This window comes from Equus quagga, unplaced genomic scaffold (genome assembly GCF_021613505.1).
Source record: "Equus quagga isolate Etosha38 unplaced genomic scaffold, UCLA_HA_Equagga_1.0 203_RagTag, whole genome shotgun sequence".
NCBI lineage: Eukaryota > Metazoa > Chordata > Mammalia > Perissodactyla > Equidae > Equus > Equus quagga.
In genome coordinates, this window is record NW_025798627.1 from 4,103,688 (window position 1) to 4,131,519 (window position 27,832).

The window sequence follows — 27,832 nt, forward strand, 5'->3', positions numbered from 1 at the left end:
CTCGCTCCCCCGCAACCCGCGCGGCGCCCCGGCCTCGGCAGGCGGCGGAGGCTGGCGCCGGGCCCCGCACGCGGGGAGGAGGCTGCCGGCTGGCCAGCCCGCGGCAGCCCGGAGCGCACACGAGGAGCCGCGGCGCCCACGCGCAGCCCACCACGCGCTCCGCTCCGACTCGCCGCCGCCGCCGCCGCCTGCAGCAGCGCGGGCAGCGCAGCGCCCGGAGCCGGGAAGGACCGAGCCCCGACTCCCGGTACTTGTCTCCCTTTCCACCCCCCCGCCGTCCCGGGACTCGCAGGCTCCGCCGCGCACGGGGCCGGTTCTGGGGGAGGGAATGTAAACAAATCGGGGTTTTATAGTTACCTCACACTCGAGTGCCGTGTGCATCTCCTCTCCGCTCGGTACCAAACCCCGGCTGCACCAAATCGTGTATTCACCAAAGCCGGCTGCGCTAACTGCGTCGCGGAGGCCCGCACGTCAGACACCACACTACGCTAGCGGCGTACAAGGCCCTCTCAGGTCCCTGCGCAGCCGCACCCCGTCCGCCTATGGGTGCTACGCTCTGGGCGTATAGCACCACCCAGCCATTCACTTCGGATAACGTAACTTGCGTAGGGGAACTGCACCACTCACGGGTTTCACACAGGCAGTCGGGGTAATAGGAAATTCGAGTCTACGCAAATTGCGGAGCTCCGAGGCTCGGCGCTAGTTTTGTTCCAAGAAAGGACGCCGCGGGGGAGTTGGGCGGCTTCTAACGCATGCGTGCAGCTCCCTTTACCCGGTCGCCTTCCCTCCCGGCTTTGCTAGTCAGTTGCTGCGGCCCTGGGAAGGCGGGTGAGTAATGGAAGGTCTTTTGCTTTAGCCAGGTTTCAAATTGGTAAGTCAGGATGTTTATATGTACACGAGTTAAACTCTCTACGTTAACTTAACCCCTCGGCTTTGTTAAAGTAAACCTTCAGACTCATAGAGCAAAAAGGGAACTGATATTTATTTAGGGCTAAGTGCGAGGTCTTTTGCATAGTCTCTCACACCCCCCCCCCCATCCGCCCTCCCGCCCCGGCCGCATTTATTCTAAGGCGGCCCCATTTATTCTAAAGCGCGATTCCTGTGAGCCTTCCAAGCCTAAAAGAAAAAGTTGAGTCCAAAAAGCATGTCACGCGTTTAGAGGAATTCTTGAGGCTTTTGGAAACTTTCCAAGGTTTTCCAGCACCTCCTACTGCTTCATTCATTGATTATTCCTTAACACCCAACAGCCAAAACTCCCAATCCAGCCAAGGGATTCCATGGACTCCTGCCTACGTCGCGCTTATTCTTGTTCCCATTCCTTTACAGCATACCTGCCGCCTAAATTGTCTCCTCCCCTCTTACGAAGCAATTCACAACCCATACTTTTTGTACAGGGTGGCTCTGGACACCTCTTTGCTTCATTACTCTGCTTCCTGGCACTCACTTAATGTCCATGTTGTGGCTCATCTGTACTGTCGGGTGGGCCTGTTTCTGTGTCCCCCCAGAATCTACTTAATAGGGTGTGTTGTAGGGGTGGGTGCCTTATTGATATCTAGCAGCGTGCATAAAACTAGGATCAATAGTAATAGCAAACTTTGCTGTGTGTCAGATACTTCCTAAGTGCTTTACATATATATTAATATCATCCTCACACAGTGATGTAGGCCTTATTATCCTACCCCAGGAAACTGAGGCATAGGAAGTTAAGTAACTTGCCTTAGATCACAGAACAGGTAGAGAGGAGAGTTGGGATCCAAACCCAGTTGGTATGGTTACATATTCCCCCTGTTCTGCATATTTACCTTCATGAAGGAAGTTGTTTTGCTTTTGGTTTTTTTGTTGTTGTTGTTTTTGGTGAGGAAGATTGTCCCTGAGCTAACATCTGTGTCAGTCTTCTTCTATTTTGTATGTGGGATGCTGCCACAACATGGCTCGATGAGTGGTGTGTAGGTCCAGGCCAGGGATCCAAACTGGCAAACCCCAGGGTGCCTTAGGGGAGCTGAAGAACTTAACTGCTAATGCCATTGGCTAGCTCCTTGCGTTTGTTTTTTATTTCTGCAAGAATATATTTTAGGTGCTTAGTGAATGCCAGGATACCAAGCTTTTCATATCCCTTTTTTTGTTGTTTGGAAGAGCCAATCCGCTGACCTCACACCTGCTGTTTCCATAGCTGCTCTTAGGCAAAGGGAGAAGTCCTGAGGTGTAGAAGAAAGAGGTGAAGCCTGAGTCCTAGCTTCAAGGCTCACCATTGTCACTAACTGTGGGAGACAGTGACCATGGTCCTCTGATTCATGGATGAGTTAAGTGAATTAGTCTAAACTTATTCTAAGGTCCTTAGATTTCATAAAATCAGAACTAAAGTACCTTAGATTTCATAAAATGAATATAGTACATCTTTTGAATCCAATGCATAAAAAGCTGCCAAATTACCCTCATATTTTAAGGCTTATAATTATTTTATTGAACACATTATTACTAGCACCTCTAAAATACATGCAGTACCTTTCTTCGAAATATCAATAAGATATAGTACATACATTCCTTATATTTTAGGGCACCCACACCCACACTGCTTTTTACTTTTGATCCAATATTGAAATACTTCCATACACATTGGTCAATAGTTGCAGCTCTGAGTCAAAATCCCCCATAATTCCCACCCGTGTACCAGCCCCTTCTCTCAGGATTCCCCAGACCTCCCACATTTCAAGAACTAAAGGGTTAATACTTGGTTAAGAAGGAAACCTGCAGGACCCAACCCATATCAAGGACTTCCATTCTAATTGGTTAGTGCCTATGCTTTACTAATTGTTATGTATTTTAAATATCATCCCTGCATAAAACTATAGCGTAAGGTACTTGAAAATAAACCATATCTCCTACCACTTTGATACGCTCACCCAAACATTCATATATGATCAAGTATATGCACACTGACTACAGCAGGACTGAAAGCAAAATGACTAGGTAGGGCAAATGATTGAGCTGCAAACAAGTCTACTACTTTTCCTATTGGGAAAAGGAATCTTAGAAAATGACTTGCAGCCTTACTCAAAATCACCTGCTGAGTTAAACAATGGAGAGTGCGGCAAAAATATTGCTATAACGTATGTTTAATATACAAGGAACGTGTCGAGGTAAGGAATTTCTAATAGGTTAGAATCATAGAACCATGTGAAAGGGTCAGACTTTTTTTCTAGCCACCTCATTTGATTCATAAAGAAGCTCAACTGAATTATAAAAACAGTATAGGTGATTTGCAATACCTGGAGGGAAGAAAGAGTATTGAATTGTGTGTAAATGGTTTACCTTTCATTTGTTTTGCTTACTCACACTGTTCCAGTCTCGATTTTATTTCACATATCTAAACTTTAAACATGACCAATCTACCTTTGTGAGGCATGATATAATAAATCCAATGGCCTTTTCTGCCCCTCAGAGGATTAGAAAAGAACCAGCTACATTTAATAAAGGAAATAAGAACCACACTTCATACCTCAATTTTTGGTTCTGACTAAAGGAAGTCCGTGTCGTAAACTTAGTTTTCCCTCTAGTGGAGGGGAAAATGTCATCATCCACAATAAAGTTAAGAACCTTTAGTTAGGGGGCTGGCCCCGGCCGAGTGGTTAAGTTCGCGCACTCTGCTTCAGCAGCCTGGGTTTCTCCAGTTGGGATCCTGGGAGCGGACCTAGCACCACTCATCAGGCCGTGCTGAGGTGGCATCCCACACAGCACAACCAGAAGGACCTACAACTAGAATCTACAACCATGTACTCGGGGGCTTTGGGGAGAAAAAGAGAGAGAAAAAAAAAAAAGAAGATTGGCAACAGATGTTAGCTCAGGTGCCAATCTTTAAAGAAAAAAAAGAAACTTTAATTAAATTTATAAAGAACATGACGGGTTCTAAGAAATCAGACCTTTCAAACTCAGTTGTTCTTTCTGTGAATCAAGATTAGTAATAATCAAAGATAAAGCTCCTTAAATTCATGTTCAGTTTAAACTTTGATTTTTACATAGCCAAAAAAGTTTAGTTCAGACAAGGTTCTACCTAGAGACAAGAGTACAAGGAAGACTAAATTGCATTGATATATAACCCTGAGGTGGGAAGTAAAATTAACAACCGTCTCTTCACTTTTAGAGACTGTTTTTCAGCCTGGAAACTGAGGCCCCAGCCCCAGAACTGAGGCGAGAGAAATGTAAAAAGTATATCGCATTCCTGTTCTTTGAGGCCTGTGGCACTGTGTGACATCTAACTTGTCAAGCTCATGGTCAGGATGGGAAGTAGGGCCTACGGGGCAGTCTTTTTCTGCTCCCTTGAGAAATTATGGCTCCACTGTCTCATCTAAAGACTTGCCATTCCTAAAATTAAGATAAACAGGCCTTGAGAGCTTGCATGGAAGTTCTCATGAGAGGATCACAGCTGCCCTTGCACCCCTTTCTAAAGAGCAGGACTCATGTAAGTAGGATGGTCATCCTCTTCCACAGAGCCCACCACTTTGAGGAGGGTACGCAAAGGCAGGGAGAGATGATCCCTCCTACCCTGCTGAGAGACAAATTGGACTGATGTGCCTGTCAAGTGAGATCATTGTGCGTTGGTAGGCTGATGCAATAAAATGGGCTTCAGGCTGTCTGCAAAAACAAAAATAGATTGGAGAAATGAAACAAAACAATTCAAGCAACTCCTCGACCATGATGGAAAAATTAACTTCTGTATGATTTGCCTGGATGATGCTAACATTAGACTAGCCAGACCCCTTAGTTTCAATTCATCACGATACAAACAAAGGCCTTTAGCTTTAGACATCCCCACTGGAAGAAAGACAGGAATGGAGAAGCTTAAAGCCTCTGACTTGCCATGGCAAGTCGTTCTGAAAATAAGAATGAGATCTAGCCTAGGGGAAAGAGGAGGCCCACTCAGAAGAATGAACAGAGCAAGAAGCTAAGAGCTAGAGCCAGGATGGCAGGCAGACCACACATTTGCCCACGTGATGGTCCCCTGAAGGCTTCCCACCCCAAACCTACTCGACTGTGCTCGATCCCTGGAATTCCACATCTGGAACTTCATTCCTGGGTCTTCAAAACCAAAGGGACCTTGACCTTGGGGAAACTTACTACCATTTTATTATTTATACTCCTGTGAGTATATTTTTTCAGGTCTTTTCTGAAGAGGAAGCTTTAAATAGGGAGCGTGATTATCTAGATTCCTAGTGGTAGTGTGGTAAAAGGGACAGAAGGAAAATTAGACAAATTGTCAACTTCTTAATCTTGCTTCCAGCCAGCCTTGTTCACTCACAGAATACTAAGATGAAGAAAAACAGTAGGTTTGGTGAGCAGCCACTTGTACCAACGATGGGGCCTAGATGCCAACAGGCAGCCATTTTGGATCTCTTGGACTCTGGAGGCAAAGCAGAAATCAGCTTTACAAACCTTAGCTCCTAGTCCAAAGGAATTTTAAAAAGTAACATACATATCCACATGAATATTCTAAATTTGAAGAGTATTTGTGGATGGTTACACTTCAATTTAAGGAAAATTATCAACATGGAAATGAATTTGTAATAAGTTACCATGTAAATATTTTTAAAAACAGGCTCATTAGTTTAACTGGTTAAAATTAATAAGCTCATTTTTAAAATTCATTTTAAAATGTCATCATATGAGAGCAAATTTCAAATCTTGCCTAGGGCTTCCAAGCTAATTAATAATGAGACCATTTCACAACTGACATTTATGAAAGCAATCAAGTATCTCTTTTAAAATCAAGACACACTTGGTTTATCTTAACAAATATTGCTTACCTTTATTTATTAAAAATTTGACAGCAAGAATGCTGCAAAATTCTAAATATTAGGGAAGGCAATAAGTGAATTGTCAAAACATGAGTAATTTGCAGAGATTTCCGAATTTGTTTCTATGTAAAGCTCAAATCATATTTTATTTTTACTAAAATAAGCCACTTTTGTGTTCTTCATAAAATCCCATAAACGACCTCTTCTTACCAGCACACATCTTTAGAGAAGTTTTAGAAACTTCCTGATGTGTTGTGAGCAACAATTCTGACAGTGCCCAACAGTTAGCAACCTACTACACCTGATGATCTCATCTACAGCATCCGATGATTTCTCTAAGCAGTTATGTTCAGACTTTCTTCCTACCCTAAACACATGAAGGTGTATGGTTCAAAATGTGCCAGGTACCATTTCAAGTGCTTTATATATGATAACTCATTTTATTCCTATGACAGCCCTGGAAGGTAGATGATATTTTGCCCATTTCGCAGATGAAGAAAACTGAGGTGGTTATATAGCATGTGGCAGAGCCAGGACCCCAGTCCAGGCAGTCTGGCTCTGGAGGCTATGCTCTTACCCCTTATATGACACCTTGCCTTTACATCAAGACTATGTACAGGTCCCGATTTTTGCAAGGACATCTATGTTACTTTCTCTGCAAAAGTTGGTAGTTTAAAAAAATCAGTAGAACCATAAACTGGTGTCTTCCCAGTCTGCAAGTGTTTCAGGTCAATGGAAATTTTAAATGAAATAAAGAATAGAATAAAACATTTCAAGATACTTATAACACAAACAGTTTTTCTTTTCTGCTTTATCTTTCAGCTTGACTAGCTTGAATCAATTCCAAGGAGATGTTTATTCCAGTCTCTTAAATTAGAATGTTAATTATCCAATCTGGTTACACACTTAGTTGAAAGCTTTCCGCTCTTTATGGTGATTTGATATAGTTGTTCAGATATTTATGCCAGTAACGTTGTATTAAAAGTTAGGCAGAATCAGGTGTATGTTAATGACGTTGATCATAGTCATGTAAATATGAACTACTAATGTGCTAATCAATGAAGAATTGGTCAGGTGCAGACAAATATATCCCAGCAGATTTAAAGTGAAATTCATTTAGGGAATTAAAGGTACACTTCAACGTTAGGTTTATGTAAATCTGCATCCGCTGCAAGTCTACCTTGGAAAAAAGAAACAAATAAAAGCGTTGAGGGATGGAAGTGTCTTCAAGCAATAGTTTGTGTTCCTTTTATGTGCAAGCCACTATGTGAAGTAGCTGGGATATGAGTGTGAACAAATATGATTCTTGCCCTTAAGTAGCTTATAGTCCAGTTGGCGAAGTAGTTAAAGAGGCAATTACAATACAGAGTGGCAAGTGCTCTTAGAGATAGGTATGGGTTGCTATGACAGCAAAGGCCAAAAACGGCCAAAAGGACATGACATCCCGGGTCTGACTTAAAGAATGAGTAAGAGAGCGCCAGATAAAGAGCAGGGGGCAGATCAACTGAAGCAGAGGAATGAAGTGAGTGAAAGCGTGATTCTCAGCTGGGGGAAGTGAAACACATGGTGTCGGTGTGTGTTTTTGGCATGGGGGATTGGGAGAAAGACAGGACTGGTAAGCAGGGCCTTTGTGTGCCATGTCTAAGAGTCCAAATGCTACCCTGAGGGCAGTAAGAGCTGCTGAAGGATTTTAAGCAGCAAGTGGCATGAACACAGGAAGTGGACAATAGCATTAGTTAGGTGAGCAGAATAATGGTCCCCCCAAAGAAGTCTACGTGCTAATCCCTGGAACCGGAGAATATGTTAGTTTATGTGGCAAAGGAATTGAAATTGGGGGTGGAATTTGGTTGCTAATTAGCTGACTTTGGGATAAGGAGATTATCCTGAATTAGCCAGGTGGGCTCAATTTAATCACAAGGGTCCCTAAAAGTGGAAGGAGACAGAAAAGAGTGAGAGGGAGAGGTGACTGTGGAAGAATGGTCAAAGAGATGCAATGTTACTGGAGACAGAAAGCCACAAATTGAATGTGGGCAGCTTCTAGAAGCTGGAAAAGACAAGAAAATGGGTCCCTCCCTAGAGCCTCCAGAAGGAACACAGCCCTGCAGAGAGATGCCTTGGTTTTAGCCCAGTGAGACCTGTGTCAGACAGACCTCTGACCTACGAACTGTAAGATAGTGAATTTGTCCTGTTTTAAGCTGCCAAGTTTGAGGTAATGTGTTATAGCAGCAATAGAAAACTAATACAATTAGGAAGCTGTTATAGCAATAATCGTATGAGAAGTCATCATGGATAAAGAGAAACGGTTGGATTTGAGAAGTGTCAAGGAGATAGAATCAAACTGGATCCCCAGCTCTATTTACCAACTGTGACCTTGAAAGACCCTTCTTAACCTCATGATTCAGCTTCGTTGTCAATACCTATAGAATGGGCATTACTTTGCGAAGTTCTGTTTGTTTTAATTTCTATTTTGATCAAGGGAATACATTGACATTAGCTTTAAAATTCAAATAGAAATACATGCTACAATGTGAATGAATCTGGAAAACGTTATGCTAAGTGAAATGTCAGACAAAAATATTTTATGATTCTACTGATATGAGACACCTAAAATCAGCAAATTCATAGAGACAGAAATTACTAGAATGGAGGTTACCAGGGCCTTGGGGGATGGGAGGTTGAGAAAGAGAGAGAATGGGGAGTTGATGTTTAAAGGGTACAGAGTTTCTACTTGGATGAAAAAAACTTGGAAAGCGATGATGGGTGCACAGCACTGTGAATGTACTTAATGCCATTTTATTATACAATTAAAAATGGTTAAATGTAAATTTTATGTTATGTATATTTTATCACAATAAAAGATACAATGATTAAATTCATTCAATTATCTGATGTCTTAGTAGCGGGAAAAAAAGTGAAATTTATACATTATACATGGATTCAGCTTCATCTACTGATAAATATGTCAATAAAACCTCTGCTTGAGTATTATACCTTAAAAAATGGCTAAAATGGTACATTTTGTTACATATATTTAACTACATTAAAAAAAATTAAAATAGAATAAAATCAGCAGTCTATCACCGGGATCTCCCTTCCCAGAACAAAACCCTCAATTATTTTAGCATTTCTCCAGGGATTTATATTTTAGAATACTATGCTTGTCCTCTATTTCATCAGTCTCAAGTGTCTGCTACTGACTTCAGTAAAGATCAGGCTTTAACTCTCTTAAATACACACATTCATAATCTGAGAAATCGAGGAGTCTGCTCCTTACATAGATTTCCAAATATCCTCTTGCTTCCAGGCATGCCCTTCACCTCCTTGCAGAAGGGCCCCGTGCTTTCAATTCTTGAGTGTTTCTGGGGTGCTGGAGCACCAATGGGCCTCCCTCTCCCCGCTATTCCCATTTCCAGGGACTAAGCTCCCAGAGGAAATAGTTCACCATTCCCTTTCTGTCTTCCAAAAAATGGTTTGTTACTCTTGCCCATTATCTTGTCTGTATTTATAGATATATCTTTGTTACTTCTTAATACCCTTTTTGTGAGTTTTAGTGAAGGAGCAAAACTAAGCACACATGTTCTAGCTGCCATGTTTGACCAGAAGAACCCCAGAGTCATCACTAATTTGATCAGATTACTCCCATGCACAAACTTTTTAAAGCCTCCCATTGCCCTTGGGTTAAACAATCTCACCAACACACAATATCCTACTGAATCTGCTCCCATATTATCTCTGCAGATTTCTCTCTCATTACTTTGCTCTACAGTGATACTGTCCAATGTAGCAGCCACTAGTCACAGGTGGCTGTGGAGCACTTGCAATGTGGCTAGTCCAAATTAAGACTACTGTACGTCTAATTCACACACTGGATTTCTCAAACGTGGTACAAAAAAAGTGTAAACATGTCTAACTTTTCATATTGATTAAATGCTGAGATAATATTTTAAATATTTTGGGCTAAAGTGTTATTAAAATTAATTTTACTTGGTTCTTTTTACTTAATGAGACTACTGAATAATGTTTAATTACGTAAGTGGTTCACATTATACTTCTACTGGATGATGCAGGTCGAGAACTCTCTGGTCCAGCCATACTGGAAGACCTGTTACTCCCTCAAATGTTATGCTTTTCTCCTTGTCTCAAGGGCTTCCTCTCTTCTGCACATTTCCTCTTCCTTCATCTGATCACCTCCTACTTGTCCTTCAGAATTCAGTTTAGATATCACTGTAAGAAGCTTCCCCACCCCTTTCTCTTCCCAGACCAATTCTGGATTAGCTCTACCTCTTACATGCTCACAAATATAGCACATAGCTTGCAGGGTACTGTACTTGTGGTTTACTTGTCTACCCACAATCTATGTCTCCTATACTCACCAATTGCTTAGTAGCAGGACTGTGACTTGTTCAATGTAGTATCTTCAGCATCTAGCACATTACTTGGTACAAAGTAGATATGGAGTAAATACTAGTGTAATGGCTGCTGGAAATGACTTCCCTGGACCCAATACATGAAACATGGCTGATACTAGTATATGTGGAAGGAGTTATGAATTAATTTGTTCCTTCATCTTTGACCTGTCCACACCTATCAAATGACACCTCCAACCCTCACTTGCTTCTTTTGCCCCCTGTAAAATTTTAAAAATTCAGCAGTTAATTTGAATGAGGAAATGTTCAGAGAACAAAATGAACCCAACCTTTGTCTTCTAAATATTTTTAACTTGCTTTACTGCTAGAATATATTCACTGTGAGAAAAATTACCTATTCCTTGGAAAACATTTTTATAGCATTTCTAAAGATCAAGTCTTTGCAGGAATTAAAATGAGACCTAAAATCAAGTCATTTTCTCTATAATCTTGCACTGCTCGCAGTCACAGAGAAGTTTTGAGTACATCAAAAATTCTGGCACACTCACATTATAATTAACGTTTACCACATTACTCTCTGTTAAAAGAAAAAATTAGTGTACTCCAATTATAAAAGCAGTAAGAACAGACAGTAACTATTTTCTCAGTCTCAGATATAAATTTAAAGTAGCATCCTCAGCGTTCATCCAATTAGATTACTCTGGGCTGGTTTTTTTTATTGCTTTGAGGATTTTCATGGCACAGCCAAAACTTTGATTTGTGTTTTTATGAGATTAAAATGTCTAAAGGACTTATAAAGACAGATAATATGCCTCACCTTGATTTGAGTCACTGCTTAACTGTTTTTCTGCTTCACCACTTATTTACTGCTCAACACACTGTTATGCCTGTGTTCCCCACTCTAGTGAAATGGCTCACTCAAAAGTCATTATTGAAAGGCAGTATGTGAAAGAGACACAGGAGCCACTGAAAGAGCTCCCAAAGGCCAAAGCTGGACACTTTGAGCAACAAAATTAATAGCTTTGGGTTACAGCCCAAAGTATACAATAAATATCCAGGAGTCCATACTGATATAAATAAATGATTAAGTAAATTTAAAAGCGGGGCAGAAAGAACAAATATCCCATGCAGGGATATTCTAAGTAATTTATGTAGATATTCCCTCTTCAACTCCCCACCTTAAGTGTGGGCTACACACAGTGACTTCCTTTCAAAGAGTACAGTATGGGAAGGGGAACAAGAAGAGTGACTTTACAGTAGGGACACCTGACAAACATTAACTCAGCCAGGTGGTCAAGGTCAACATCAACAGTGATAAATCATGTTGATAAATATGTACCTTTGATATAATATGATTACAATGGCACTTTACCTCTGTGGTCCTCCTCCCTAACACCCATAATCCTAGGCTAATCGTGAGAAAAACGTGAGGACCATTCTACAAAATAACTGACCAGTTCTCCTCAAACTGTCAAGGTCATCAAAAACAAAGAAAATTTGAGAAACTGTCACAACCAAGAGAAACCTAAGAAGATACTACAACTAAATGTAATGTGATAACCTGGATGGAATTCTGGAACAGAAAAAGGACATTAGGTTAAAACTAAGGAAATCTGAAAAAAAAGAAAAGGACTTTAGTTAATAATCTATGAATATTGGTTCATGAATTGTAACAAATATATCAAAGCAATGTAAGTATTAATAGGTGAAACTTGATGTTAGGTATATAGGAACTTTCTGTGCTATCTACAGTTTTCCTGCATATCTAAAACTGTTCTAAAAATAGTTTATTTTTTTGTCATCATTGATTGCTTGTTTGCCAAATCTTGTTGCCTTTTGACAATCTTCATCCTGCACTGTAGAATGATCTTTTCCTTGTGAAAACTCTCTTTCTTTAGCATCTTCAGTCATGCTTTTCCTTTGTTCCCTTCCTGCCTAATACTCTCTTCTGGTCTCCAATACTGAATGATTCCTCCTCTTCCCGTCCTTTAAGTGATATGTCCTAAGTTTCCACCTTTGACTGCTTTGTCTTATTACTTTATATTATCTCTCAGGGGGACCGAAATCTCACAAATTCCTACATCTTCAACTATGAACTTTATGTTGAACACTCCAAAATCTGTATTCTAAGCCCAATCTCTCTTTTAAAGGTCAGACCATATTTCCAACCGCCTAGTAGACTTATCTACCTACAGACTTTCAGAAGTATTAAACTCAGTACACTCAAAGGAGAAACCCTCATTTTAAACCATAATCTTGTGGTTTCTATTGTGTCCTCACTCATGGTTAAGAGCATCATAACTTCCCCAGCCATCCAACAGGATCCTTGTATATAGCCATGAGTGTTTCCTTGACCACTATTATCCTCTCTGATCTCATACAAATATTGTTTGATTCTATTTCTATCTGCTCCCTTTCCTGTCACTGCTTTTCCTGAATAATTACCAATCCATCAACAAAACAGCCTTGGCTGACCTATGGAGCCTGAGGTGAGCCCAGGTATAGCTGAGACCTCCAGTCCTGATATGAGACAGTGATATGGGAAGTCGTTGTTTTGTGTTCCCTGGGAAAGAAACAAATATCCCCAGCTTGGGTCAAAGAACATCATTGCTTTTGGGAGCCAGACCAGAAACTCAGGTTGACCTCCAATGGGCATGAAAGGCAGTTAACTGCCTCTGTCCACTCCCTACTTGCAGCTTTTGAAGAAAGCTTTCCCCTCGAATTGGACAGCCCAGGAGTATCTGCAGTATGAAGTCCTTGTCACTGAGATCTGAAAACTCTTTGCTAACATTTCCCAAAGACAGGTCACAGTTTGCTGATTGCCACATGCCACTGGAAAAATTCTCCTTCAGCTTGACTGTGGCAGATCATTCCTGTCTAATCAAGCCATTAACTACGTTCCTCCCCTCATTTTCCTGTTTAGTAGAATCCTGATTTTCTTGCAAAAACATAAAATCATGTACACAGGGGAGACTGAAGCTAAGCCCCAAGTGGTAAATTTTTGATTAGTCTAAACCAGATAGTTCTCAAACTTTTCGGTTTCAAGATCCTTTTACACTCTTAAAACTATTGAGGACTGCAAAGTACATTTGTTTATGTGAGTCATATCTATCAATCTTTACCATTTTAGAAACCAAAAATAAAAATTTTAAGTATATTAATTCACTTAAAAAATAATAAACGAATTACATATTATTATACATAATAATACTTCTTTGGAAAAATAACTATTTTTCAAAATAAGAAAAAATTTTTGAGAAGTCTGCCTTAATAGAAGATGTGGACTGTTGTATCTGCTTCTGCATTCAATCTTTTGTTTTGGTCGAAATATAGTAAGAAAATCCAGCCTCATACAAATAAGTAGTTGAAAAAAGAATAAGGATTTTAGGAGGGGGCCCTATGGCCGAGTGGTTAAGTTCACATGCTCCGCTTCCACCTCCCAGGGTTTTGCCGGTTTAAATCCTGAGCGTGGACATAGCACCGTTCATCAGGCCATGCTGAGGCAGCACCCCACATGCCACAACTAGAGGGACCTACAACTAAAAATATACAACTATGTACTGGGGGCTTTGGGGAGAAAAAGGAAAAGTAGAATCTTAAAAAAAAAAGAATAGGTGTTTTAACAGCCTCTTTGGATAATTTTGGATATTCTCTTTGATACTACACTAAAACTCAAAAAGTGGTAGTTCCTCGAAGGTTAATTACCATGTGGAATCTGAAAACAGATCAATGAAATTTTATATTCAGTCACCCTTAAATTTACTTTTAGTCTATTTTGGTCTTTGAATGGATCTAACATGCATAAGTCATTGAGAAAATATTGGTTCGCTGAGTTATGGGATCTTTCAAAGGCTGACACATTTCATCATACCACATCAAAAAATCACTTTTGTTAATATCACCACCAATATCATCAGAAAAATATTTAAGTGCTGGAAAGCTGCCAGGCTCAGAGTGGTGGATACAAGTTATCTGGCATTCTAATTTCCACCTGAAAGCTTTAATTTTATCATTTGCAACAAATACTGTCAGTTGTTTTCCTTGAAGTGACAGGCTCAATTTGTTCATTTTCAAGGAAATGTCTGCAAAATACCGAAGTCTGAATAACCATATTTTGTTTGTCAGTCTTTCAAGTTAAAAGAAAAAATTGTTCCATGAAAAAAGTGGCCATCTCAGCTGACAACTCAACCACCCACTAGTAGACCGAGATAGCGAGAGCACTCAGCATGCACCGGGAGACAATGCAGACGACAATAGACTTCATATGAAGGCCGGGCAGGTAAGAATACAATGACTACGAGTACGTTTTGGCGCCACAGCCTTTGTCTGTGCTAAACAACTGGAAGTGTTACCCACCACTACTGCTTTTGCACCATAAGTGGGGTGAAAAAGCAAATAACATCTAAGCCTTATTAGGAGAAATGATTTTAACCTTGTGAACTCAGAAAGGATCCCTATCAGGGCCTCCATGTGCCGTGCACCACTGCCAAGCTAAGCCAATGTGATATTCCATTTCGTTTTAACAATTAATTCTGGAATAAGTATGTGACATAATTCTGGCCAATAAGCCAAAAAGCCCTCTGGGAAAGGTTTCTTCCTTCTAACAAGATATGTAGAAGCAGAAATTTCCCTTTTCTGCCTCGAGACTTTGTCATCTACATGCGAAGCCTAGAAATAACCTGCCCAAGTGGACAAACACCACACTGAATTAGGGAAAGTGGAAAGATAGAAAACATCTGGGCAAAATGATGTCATTGCTAAATCACTGAATTATTCAACTCTGGAAATGCCCTATCGCTAGAATTCTTGTTATGTGAGATGATAATTTTCCTTACTGTTGAAATGACTTTTACATGGGTTTTCTGTTCCTTAAAGTTGAAAGCATCTTTACTCATACATAATCTTACACTTTCGGTCAATCCGTCACTATTCAAAAGACTCCAAGAGCCTGATCACCAGAGTTTGATACATTCCAAACTCCCTGAAATGAGCAAGCAAAAGAAAACGATTACAAGCCATTTAACAGTAGCTGGAAGGAGGCGTACCAAGTTGAACAACTGGAACAGGTGGCTTATATGGATGCAAATCTAATAAAAGAGATAATATTAAATTTTAATAAAAATATGAGAACCCTTAAGGGGATTAGAATATAACACCAAAAATTCAGAGACTTAAAAACATTATCCCTGAATTATAGAGTAATCAGGATCAGAAAGTAACCAGATGTTCAGAGGCAAAACCCTTGGAATATATCCAAGTATCAAGAAATCAAAACACAGATTATATACTGGACCAATAGGAAAGTATTCACTGCTCTGTGTTAACACAACCAACATTCTACCACTAAAGTTGGAAATGTGGTCATGAGTAAGAGAAGTAAAAACTGTTTATTTGTGAATTGTCAGGTTACAGTAAAGAGTTCTTTTCAAAATAAAATAGGCCTATCTTTTAATACTTGAATGTGGGTTTGAAGATTTCTAATTCAACTTTTTTTTTTAATGTTTGATTATCACACTGTGAGATTCAGAAGGGGAAATATTTTTAAATCAGAGAAATAAAAAAGAAACAAACTCGTCTTGTAGATAGAAAAAAATATTTTTTATTTTCTCCTGTCCACCTCCCCTCTGTGTGTCAATGTAAAAGCAGAAATGGTTCGCAGATATTTGTGCGTTGCAAGATCAGAGTTCCTGCCTCTGCAAGGAAATCTAGTCCACTGGATAAAGAATGGCTTTGGAAAACAACAGTCTCTCTCTGCAAAAGTCAACATCCTCTAATGTATAATAATTCTATAAATAACATAAAAAATGTTTTAAGATCAAACATTAAATACCATTCAATTATTAACATATTTTAACTCAGACCAGCTCTAGAGTGAGTAGATGTTACCACATGAAGATCTATTATTTTAGTTTTCAAAACAGAGAAGCACTATCTTTTGATCACCAGATGAAAGGACCACATTCTCAGGTAGAAATGAGTCTAAATTCTAAAAGGATTGGATGAAACCATGAATCTTAAGTCATGGTTGCAGATTAAGTACTACAATTATTTAAAAAGAAAAAGACAGAATGAGAGCTGGGGACCTTTCTTCATATTTGACATTACCACTCAAATTCAACTTCACCGAAAAAGCTTTGATAAGAACAAGCCATTGAACTTCTTTGGGCATAGCTTACCTCACATCAAAAGCTTGAGGAAATTCCTCTTGTCTAATATCAAAACAAATATGGATAATACAATCTCTCAAATCCTTGGACAAAGAGCTTAAGCAATCAAGATTGTTACCCAAATTAAGAGTCATAGCCATTGAATGATGGAGCAGCTTCAGAACTGTGCTTTATAAAGATAATTAGTGGTCTTATAAACAGCAGTAATTGCGCATTTACTGAAGTTTTCCATCCCATGCCATAAATATTATCCAGTTGTATTGTCCTTTATAGTTTATAAACATTGATCGGTATATCCATAGAATTTTGCATTGCTTTCTACTTTAGAATGTAGTAAAATTCATCTTGTGATAATATCAGTACTTTTCCCACATCCCTATTGCAAATGGACGTAGATGTTATATACTGGTAAATATTCTTAATCACAAATTGAGATTGCTTTCAAAGGCTATTTTTCTTTCAAAAATAACTCCAAATCAAAGACCCAGAAAGGATTAATCTATTTCCATTCAATAATAAGTCTTTTGAACCATACTGAAGCACTAACAGAAAACAAGGTATCAGGTAACAACAAGGTAAGTAAATTATGGTTAAATAAATTAAATTACAATTCATCTAAAAATTTAGTCTTGTTTTTTTAAAAAAATAAGTTCTTTAAATTTTGAAGTAATACTATACTGTGTTTTGAGGGTATTGTTAAAAACGTTTTTTTAAAGAAGCTATGTACCACTTTAGGCTAAGATATGTTTGGTGTTTAATTGGAGATTGAATTTTTTAAATCGGAGATTCAATTTGACATTTTAAACATAGATATCCAGTGAAATAACTATTTCAATTCTTTCAGCAATAGTGTGGATTATTTCTTCTCCAAATTGTCCCTTTCAGTTGGGTGTCATAGGGTAAAATTAATTTCAAGATATTGTTAGCCTTGTTAGCCATCAGAAAAGAAATTTTGCCAAGTCGTTTGTATAATATAACCGAAAGCACTTGCCATGACGTACTCTGGAAAATATTAAGTGAAGGAGACTCTTCCACAAGTCTGGGACTGACATGCTCAGTCTGTGGCTCCAGAGCTATGGCTGGATTCAGACAATGGATGTTGAATTTGATCCAAACTCACTGGTGCTATTGCAGTGACCCAAGCACAAGATGCTCGTGTAGAAGCAGTGTCAAGAGCAGTAACAGATTTGAGGTATATTTTGGAGGTAGAATTGATGAGCCTTGGCTATAGCCTGGCTAAGAGTGTGTGTGTGGGAGGGGGGGAGTGGGGAGGTGGTCAAGGACAACTCTTGGATTTCTGGTATCAATAACTATACAGATGGAGGTATTTTTACCAAAAGGGAGAAGACTGGAAGAGGGGCAGATTTGCAGGTGGGGGTGGGGGATGAAGACTTCATAGTTTGAGCTGTTTTAAGTCTGAGATGCCTACGAGACATCTCAGTGGAGATGTCAAGTAGGTAATGGAATATCCAGGTCAAGCTCCAAAGAGAAGTGTGAGTCAGATCATAAATTTTGGAGTTGTCAGTGTTTCGATGATATTTGAAACCACAGGACTGAGTAAGATTGCTCAAGAATAATTGGATAGAATGTACAGAAGGCCCAGGACCTCTGCCTGGAAAATTTGAGGGATTGTCCTACCCTATTTTTACTAGACCAACTTCTCATGTATTTAGGTGTTTGCTTAATTTTTGCTTTTTTCAAAAGACTTTTTCTGACCCCTTAGTCTAAATTAGGCACCACCCCCATATGTCCTTATCCTGTTTCTTCAATGTGCTTATCACAATTTGCAATAAATTATTTGTGATTATTTATTTTGTATTTGTCTCTCCACTAGAATGTATGTTTCATGAGGGCAGGGGCCATTTGCTTCAATTTCATCCCCAGTGCCTAGCACAGTGCCTGGCACATAGGAAATACTCAGTAAACATTGAGTAATGAATTAAAGTGGATGTGGCTATTGATTGAATGTTAGATGAGCCTACTGAGGTGATAACCCAATTTAGCAACTGTTAAAATATAAATGTATATATAATAATTTAAGATATTAACCAATTATCATTTATCTTGAACTTTCCTAAGGGACAAATAGATTAAATAGCAACGGATTCCAAGCATTTTAGTTTACTATTTCACTCTTTATGGAGGGTCTGCAATATGTGAATATTTATGGAGAACTTTATTTCTTCAAAGTACAAACAATTCATCAACTCTACAAGTGTTCTATCATGAACTCCTAGAGTTCGGAGCCAGTTTGTTTCCGTGATAACTTTAGGAAACAAGGTTCACATGACATTGATTTTGCTGACACTTTGCTGATCTTACTCAAAGTGCCCACCTTTGTAAATGTTCCTTGTACCAGAAGTTCATTTTTAAAGTTTGTTTTAATAGGTCTAACTCACAGGAGATTTCTTCCACAAGGGACTTAATAAATAAACTGTATACAGAGCAGACTCTATCGAAAGTGTGAAGTCTGGAAAATTTGATATTGACCACAATCTGCTCCCGTCTTTGACATTACATTCCTGCCTACGGTAACCAGTGGTTTTTCTTGCTGCCCCTCAGTCTTTAGGGAGTCTTGATGCAACATCTGACCATTCAGTATACTATTAACTTACGTACATTTTCCTTCTCTCAAATTTGCCTCTCTTGTTTCCAATTCCTTCCTGGTCTTATTTCCTTTTATACAGGAAAATATCTGGCTGTGGATTATAAAAAAATGTTCTAAGAATCATAGAACGTTGGAATTGATAAGCCCTTAGAAAAGTCTCTCTTCCTCCCTTCTCATCTACTCAGGTACATTGTCTTCTGTTTTTTGTAAATTTGGGTAATATAATTGCCTTTAGGGTGTGTTGCTAATGGTGGGAAGCTGGTACTGCTCAAATCACGTCACCAGCCCTCTGGGACACAGAATGATGTCAACTGCCACTTGTTTAAATCAGTGTCTTCACAGTTTACTCCATTTTAAAATGGAAGAATGGACAATTACTGAAGTTGTAGCTTATGAATCATTGTGGTAGGTATGAGTCATCAAGGGATGTTTTTGTTTTGTTTTGAGGAAGATTAGCCCTGAGCTAACATCTGCTGCCAATCCTCCTCTTTTTTGCCCAGGAAGACTGGCCCTGAGCTAACATCCGTGCCCATCTTCCTCTACTTTATGTGGGATGCCTACCACAGCATGGCTTGCCAAGCAGTGCCATGTCCGCACCTGGGATCTGAACCAGCAAACCCTGGGCCGCCAAAGTGGAATGTGTGAACTTAACCGCTGTACCACCGGGCTGGCCCCTGTTTTGTTTTGTTTTAATGCAGATTTCTAGGCCTACTGTTTCAAAATGTTTTGAGAGGGGAATCAGGAATAAATTATCAAGTCATTATAGCAAATTGGAATTAACACATATTCCTGGTTAAAAACTCCTGATTTAGATCACTTCTTAGATAATAGTGAACCCTTAATTTAATACAGAAAAGTAATACTTTAGAATCCAATTTTAAAGCAATCTTTGAGCTGTTGAGAATTTACTGATGCATCGTCATGAATTTATTTTCCAATAAACATAGATTAATGCTTTGAGATAAAAACAGCCAAGGGACATAGGAAGACATTCATGTGCAAGGAGAGAAATTGTGTCTCCAGGCTACAACGATTTATCAATTTTCCTGCCACTAAAACTTGCCAGCCAGTTTGTGAGCCTGAGATAAAGATGAGTAACTCTATATAGAAAAATCTTCTCTTTCGGGAAAGTTTACTCAGGGAAATTATTACTCATTGGTGATCTTTTCCTGGACATCCTCTTTACCCTTATCTGCACTTTGTATAGTTACTCAGCAAGTGACCCTGTCTAATTACTGTCTGCTCTGCAATAAGAATCTCCAAAATCTCCCCTAAAACCTAGAAGTGGTTTGGTTTTTAAAAGGAAGCTCTTCCGGGATCTATACAATGAAAACTACAAGACTTTCTTGAAAGAAATTGACGATGACATAAAGAGATGGAAAGACATTCCATGCACATGGATTGGAAGAATAAACATAGTTAAACTGTCCATACTACCTAAAGCAATCTACAGATTCAATGCTATCCCAATCAGAATCCCAAGAACATTCTTCACAGAAATTGAACAAACAATCCTAAAATTCGTATGGGGCAACAAAAGACCACGAATTGCTAAAGCAATCCTGAGCAAGAAAAACAAAGCCGGCGGAATCACAATCCCCGATTTCAATACTACAAAGCTACGGTGATCAAAACAGCATGGTACTGGTACAAAAACAGGTCCACAGATCAATGGAACAGAATTGAAAGCCCAGAGATAAAACCACACATCTATGGACAGCTAATCTTCAACAAAGGAGCAGAGGGCCTACAATGGAGAAAAGAAAGTCTCTTCAACAAATGGTGCTGGGAAAACTGGACAGCCACATGCAAAAGATTGAAAATTGACCATTCTTTTTCACCACACACCAAAATAAACTCAAAATGGATCAAAGACCTAAAGATTAGGCCTGAGACAATAAGTCTTTTGGAAGAGAATATAGGCAGTACACTCTTTGACATCAGTTTCAAAAGAATCTTTTCGGACACTATAACTCCTCAGTTGAGGGAAACAATAGAAAGAATAAACAAATGGGACTTCATCAGACTAAAGAGCTTCTTCAAGGCAAGGGAAAACAGGATTGAAACAAAAAAACAGCTCACTAATTGGGAAAAAATATTTACAAGCCACTTATCCGACAAAGGGTTAATCTCCATAATATACAAAGAACTCACACTGCTTAACAACAAAAAAACAAACAACCCGATCAAAAAAATGGGCAGAGGACATGAACAGACATTTCTCAAAAGAAGATATGAATATGGCCAATAGACACATGAAAAGATGTTCATCATCGCTAATCATCAGGGAAATGCAAATCAAAACTACACTAAGATATCACCTTACACCCATTAGATTGGCAAAAACATCCAAAACCAAGAGCGACAAATGTTGGAGAGGTTGTGGAGAAAAAGGAACCCTCATACACTGTTGGTGGGAATGCAAACTGGTACAGCCACTATGGAAAACAGTATGGAGATTTCTCAGAAAGTTAAAAATAGAAATACCCTATGACCCAGCCAGCCCATTACTGGGTATCTAGCCTAAGAACCTGAAATCAGAAATCCCAAGAGTCTGGTGCACCCCTATGTTCATCGCAGCATTATTTACAATAGCCAAGACGTGGAACCAACCTACATGCCCAGAAACTGATGATTGGATAAAGAAGATGTGGTATATATACACAATGGAATACTACTCAGCCATAAAAAAAGACAAAATTGGCCCATTCGCAGCAACGTGGATGGACCTCGAGGGTATTATGTTAAGTGAAATAAGCCAGTCAGAGAAAGACGAACTCTATATGACTCCACTCATAGGTGGAAGTTAGTATATTGATAAGGAGATCTGATCGGTGGTTACCAGGGAAAAGGGGGGTTGGGGGGAGGGCACAAAGGGGGAAGTGGTGTACCCACAACATGACTAACAAAAATGTACAACTGAAATCTCACAAGGTTGTAATCTATCATAACCTTAATAAAAATTAAAAAAAAAGGAAGCTCTTCCGCTTGCATTTCCACAGAATTATAGAAGGCTTGTTTGAGTTTTTTTTGTAAGGAAATTATATGGATAAGTAATCCATATTTGGTGGCCATGATAAAAAGTACTTGTATTATTTTCTCTTTTATATGTCAAATTACAATTTTATTACTCTCTGATCTCAGAGCTTCAGGAACAAAGCTACCAAGAGAGAAGAGGTAAATTGGAAAGTAGTCTTACTGTACTGTACAGTCAGACCGTCAAGACAGAATCGATTCATTGCAGTCAGCTTCCACCATCCAAATCTGAGTAAGCCTTTCTTATCCCAAGGGGAGTCTGACAAATTTTAGGGTTTCTGATCATACAACTGCTATCTCCAGGGAGAAAGTAAAGCGTACAGAACAGAAGAAAATATGAGAAGCTTTCCGTCTCAGATAAGGAAGGTGAGGAGAGGATCTCATTTAGAACTTTTAGAGGCCTGGAGCTCTGCAAAGATTGTGACTCCTCGTATACCGTTTAAATAAAGCCAGTACCAAGCTATAAATGACAAAATGCCAAACTTACATGCATATTTACGTTAAGAGCTTTTCTCCAGATTTTTTCGCTTATAAAAATTTGGGTAAGTTTATCATTGCCGAGCTTTATTCAGTTTTGGGTATCCCTGATTTACTGGTGTCCGTGGAGCAATCAAGGATGGGCAGAAACCTTAGCTTAGACATGCATTCTCCTTGCTCATCTCTCATCCCAACGCCTTGCACACCATGGGTACTTCATAAGTGGACTGGGGATGGGGCTGTATTAGTGGCAAAGAAGCACTACCTGATGTCACTGACTGATCACAATAAGCTGTCAACAACGTTTGAAATCTTTAATGCCTTACTGGACAAAGCTTGGGACTATTCTCAAGTGTATGTCATCAGCACCATTTGAAACTGCCTTTTCAAAGTTTGCTAACTTACGAGTACAACATTCACACTTCCCTCCTCCTGAGTAGGCAGTTACCACATCTCGTATCTGTGATACCTGGAAACAACAGGCCTTCTTTTACATATGCATAAACTGACGGGGTCCCCAGATGGTGACTGGTGAATGGTCTCCCTCCTTTATTTTCTTCCTGACTATAAATTTTCAGGAAATGACAACTTTTTTATTTTAGATTGGGAAAAATTAGACCAAGGACTCACAATCTGTATATCTAAGAGGGTGTGTGTGTGTGTGTATGGTTTTTTTTGTTTGTTTGTTTGAATTTTGCTTCTTTTAAGAAATGACTAAAACATCATTACTTTGATGGAATCCTTCTGCAGTGTTACAAGTATATTCACTATGTTTTAGGCTCTTTCATTTTCAAAGGATAAAAAAGCAAGTTGCTGAGAAAGAAGACAATATAAATAAAAGTAGATAATATATTGTATTCATTTTGCCCCATTTAAAATTTGAAAATAAGTCATTTTATAAAGCCAAAAGAGTTTTCTTTTCTGGGCCAAATTTCTGTTTGAAAGCTAAAGCATGCAATTAACGGGTTGCCTTAAACTTTAGTTAGATAGAACCAAAAGAAAAATGACTCTCCTTAAGAATGTGTAGAGTATCGGTTATTGCTTCACAGGAAATATTTAGTTTACTATGGCCTCTCTTGTTTAAGAAATGTATACTGAGCCCTAAAAGATACATTTACTTCTAGTACAAGAATCTATCATTAACAAACAATAAATTGTATAATACTGAGCAAGGTTGGAGTGGCGGGGGCTGGGGGAGTCTATATTCTTATAAAAACTTGTAAGGTCACTAAGGCAATTCTAAAGGAACCCTAAGCAGAAGTATTAATATATAACTTACACTTAGGGGGAAAAAAATCATATTATTGACAGAACAGTACGCTCAAATCAATCATGTCATGAAAACATATGCCTTTGTTTAATTTGGCAGAACAGCCCTGAATACAATGGACGTTTCTGTTAAATGGATCTCAAATTCTATTTTAAAGTGACATCATTCACTTTCATACTAAACTTTCACCTTTACTTTTCTCATATCTCTATCAGTCATGTTTTCTGGGCTTAGCTGACTGAGTCTATGTAATCATTGCTTAGTGACATTATCTCTGGGATCTCTAGCTATTGTCCTTTGTGCTCATTCCTCAAGCCCAGACAACAATGACATCCAAACTTTCTTTTCATTTTTGATTGCAAGTCACTTTGTCACATTCACCACAATTTCTCTTTCAAACGCTTGAATTCTCTTTAAATCCGTCCTTAAAAAATTACCCTGGGCCGGCCTGGTGGCGCAGTAGTTAAGTTCGCACGTTCCGCTTCGGCAGCCTGGGGTTCACCAGTTCAGATCCCGGATGCGGAAATGGCACCGCTTGGCAAGCCATGCTGTGGTAGGTGTCCCACATGTAAAGTAGAAGATGGGCACAGATGTTAGCTCAGGGCCAGTCTTCCTCAGCAAAAAGAGGAGGATTGGCAGCAGATGTTAGCTCAGGGCTAATCTTCCTCAAAAAAAAAAAACATTACCTTCACCTGTGCCTGGGAAGCATGGCTTACTACTACCAGTTTCGTGTTGTCATCTAACTGCCTCAAACTGAAATGTTCACTTTACTAAGTCTACTTAACCAGAAACACTTCTGGGAATATTAAAGGGAATATTCTAAAACACTCATTTTCTAAAAAAGTGCAATAATGGGGCGCAATGGTAAGAAGCAATGTGATATACTGAGAGAGGACAGATTTGGAACCAGATGCATGTGAGTTTGAATCCTGGCACCACTATTTTCTAAGTAGGGGAAATTATTTCATTATCTAGGCCTTGTTTTTTCTTCTGCAAAATATTCCTTACATTACAGGGGTCTATGAAGATTTATTGAGGTAATGTTTATAAAGCATCTGGCATATTTTCCTATGCATTGTTAAGTTGCATTTATTATGATTATAGGTAATTGTTCTATCAAAACACAATTAATTTTGTGATGCTCTGAATCCCTCCCCCCAGCCCTTATCTGTACCGTTCTCAAAGAATCTTCAGAGTCATCCAAGTCTGCCTGTTACGTACAGTTACAAAACTCCACCCGTTAGATAACATCTGTCTTTCCAAGCCAAACTCTGTTCCAGTGCTGGGTCACTTCATACTTTAACTACCTCAGCTTTATCCGACTAGCCTACACGTCTCTGAATTGGTGAAAATTTTACCAGTAAAATGATCTTTTCCAGTCGTGCTGGCCCTGCAACTTTTCTCTTTAATCCTACCTTCTGCTATTACCACATCCTCTGTCTGGAGAATTGGATCAAGTGATACGGGAATGCTTCAAAGCATTTGGAAACAATAAGAACAGGAGGAGTACTACTCCCTGTCCTACAGGAAGCTTCTAAATTGGCATGGTTGACTTCTATGAAGATATAAACAGCCCTTTGCCCCTCTACTGAGTTCAGTACCAAGAAAGCTAACTCCATCAAACGCTATCTTCAAAGAAATCAAAGAACTCAAAACCCATACAGCAATTTCCAATTCTAAATATGCCCTTAAAAAACAGTGAGCTAATTTCTAAACATGTGTTCTTGTAGTAGAGTTCTTTCCAAGTATTTTGCATTATTAAACATCTAAAAATTCGTGGTATTTCTACATGTATTACATAAACAGACTACCTAAATGATGTATATTCTAATTTGCCTATCTGAACAATTGAAATAAGTCACTGTCTTATTAAAATAAGTCTCCAATAAGCACCATCATTGAACATCATGCTGTCACACTCACCAGTGGCAGTCAGACAGCAGATAGTCAAAAGGAAATGAATAAGCCCGATGAACAATTATATCTTGAATGATTTTGATACAAATTAAAACTACAGACAATCCATATTCTATTTGAAAATATTAAATCCAGCTTCTTGAACTCTCTACTTGTTTTTGTAGCAGGGACTCTCCAGTCGCCTGCACTGAGCTCTGAGATACCAGACTCAGGCAGCGATTTGGGAGGAAACAGGAGGAAGCGGGGACTATGGCAAGAGGCAAGTTTTCAAGAAGGTGGGTTTTAGAGTGAGCAGCTAGTTGCTCAGTACCTGATACAGAGCAACACTCAATCAACTTTGGATACGTTCCTTTCTTCTGTTTTATTCACCCCATGTCCTTGGCACCTAAAACAATGTCTTACGTGTATTGTTCAAAAATAGTTACTGAACAAATGAATGGCTTTTGAAGGGGCACTGATGGTGGGGATGACCTTCTAGCGTAGAGATCTTATGACAGCAACTCAAGTTGCACAAGATTTGTGGTGGACTTTTGCTGGCAGGGCTCAGAAAGTGCATCCCTAAGTACAGAGTGCTTGCTAAATCGAGGATTTCATACGTAGCTCTCCACGCTTTAAAGATTCACACGCAGAAGATTCACAACCTCAGACAACTTGAACCCCCAAATTTAACTCTAGCATTTAACCTTCCTCTCAGGAAGTTTTGCCCCATATCTCATGCCTATCAATTTACAGTTTAATCCGCTCTTCTCTTGCTCTGAACTTTGGGGAAATAGTTATTTCTATAATACCTTCATCTATTGTGAAGGGGGTTACCATTTATTCTTCTTTTCTCCAGGCTAACTCAGGTACACTTGCGTGCCTCAGCTATTATTTCTAACCCTGTAATTATCTTCTTGCTCTTTGAATGTTCTCCAGCATTTTCATGTCTCAAGGCCTGGAGCCCAAGCTTTGATATAATATGCTGAGACTGGCTGGTGCAGCCTAACACTGAATTATTACCCTAAGGTCACCTCAAGCTTCCTATTCCAGTTTATGAAGACTTGTGTCAGCTTTTGTTGTTGTTTTTATTATCACATGCTCCACTTGCCAGTTCATCTTTTCCCATGGTTTCTGAGGCAGTCATCTTTTATACTGGGAATTCATAGATCTAACTGGTTATTCTTCCAGCTTCCGTATATGTAATTTCTTTCCTCAAGTAATTATCTTGTGTGAGTCAACACTAAATCTTCTCTTTATTCCTAAACACATCATAGTTTTAGCCTGGTGCTAGGCAAATGCAAACAATCCAAATATAGTATTAATATCTAAAATCCAAAGCTAAACTCATTCTCCTTATTATTATCTCTCCATTCCCAAATTTGTTCCTCTCCTAAGGTCTCTGTCTGGGCCACAGTACTACTCTATGCCCTACTTTAAGGGATCGATCATTTTTTATTCTGTCTTGTCTCTCACTACCGATAGATAATTGTTTTCCAAGTCCCACCGAGTTTACCCCTTGCATATGGCCTATCCTCTCTCTTTTACTCTACTACCTGAATTCAGGTATTCAGCATCTCTAGATTGGACTACTATAGTAGCTTTTGATTTTGCTCCTTTAATCCATCATTCCCTCCTTTCTTGAAACACTTATCATGTCATTTTTGCCTTTAAAAGAATTACATTAGGGGCTGGCCCCGTGGCCAAGTGGTTAAGTTCACGCGCTCCACTGCAGGTGGCCCAGTGTTTCGTTGGTTCGAATCCTGGGCGCGGACATGGCGCTGCTCATCAAACCACGCTGAGGCAGCGTCCCACATGCCACAACTAGAAGGACCCACAACTAAGAATATACAACTATGTACCGGGGGCCTTTGGGGAGAAAAAGGAAAAACAAAATCTTTAAAAAAAAAAAAAAAAAAAGAATCACATTATCTCCATTGCTTAAGATGCGTTCCAGACTCTGACATTGCCTGCCTTTTCAGCCACCTCTCTTGCCACTTGTCTTCCTCCTCTACTCCTCCCAAATCAAATCCTACCGCAGGGAGGGCAAATGTGTCAATTTTGATTAATTGGAAGTAGATGCCTGGAACAGCATGTTTTGAGGAGAAGTGCGATGACAGATTGGCCATGTCTACCATGAAGGGGTGGTGGTGGTGGCAGCATCTATGAAGTAAACTTGCCGTCCATCTTGCTACACAGATTCAGTGTTTAATTTCCCCAGCGCT

General features: G+C 39.3%; 1 protein-coding gene and 1 long non-coding RNA gene across 3 annotated transcripts in view; one reads left to right on the forward strand and one right to left on the reverse strand.

The window, feature by feature from the left end:
* The window catches only part of LOC124233464 (zinc transporter ZIP10), a 60,239-nt gene extending 59,771 nt beyond the window's left edge, over positions 1–468 (reverse strand). Inside the window, exon 1 of the mRNA XM_046650568.1 lies at positions 358–468. The gene's annotated coding sequence lies outside the window, so the exon portion shown is untranslated. The remainder of the gene's footprint in view (positions 1–357) is intronic.
* Positions 469–738: 270 nt separating this feature from the next.
* The window catches only part of LOC124233465 (uncharacterized), a 62,955-nt gene continuing 35,861 nt past the window's right edge, over positions 739–27,832 (forward strand). For both annotated transcript variants that reach the window (XR_006887059.1, XR_006887060.1), the window contains exons 1-3: positions 739–828; positions 14,282–14,435; positions 19,011–19,116. This is a non-coding gene — a long non-coding RNA (uncharacterized LOC124233465). The remainder of the gene's footprint in view (positions 829–14,281; positions 14,436–19,010; positions 19,117–27,832) is intronic.